Genomic DNA, 229 nt, shown 5'->3' with positions numbered 1-229 from the left:
GGTTGCTCACGTCACATCTACGTCTTCAAGCTCAGTTGGAGGCCGCGCAGTAACGCTCAGCATCACCGGGAAAGAGACTTCACTGGTCTCCGTCCACAGCAACGGGACATGTTGGTCCATGTCTTTAACTGTCTATTAATCTGTCTTCTAATAGACTTCACTGGTCTCCGTCCAGAGCAACAAGACCTGTTGGTCCATGTCTTTAACTGTCTATGCTTCTAATAGACTT

Source organism: Etheostoma spectabile, chromosome 18, assembly GCF_008692095.1.
Source record: "Etheostoma spectabile isolate EspeVRDwgs_2016 chromosome 18, UIUC_Espe_1.0, whole genome shotgun sequence".
Taxonomy (NCBI): Eukaryota; Metazoa; Chordata; class Actinopteri; order Perciformes; family Percidae; genus Etheostoma; species Etheostoma spectabile.
This window is presented reverse-complemented; position numbering follows the sequence as displayed.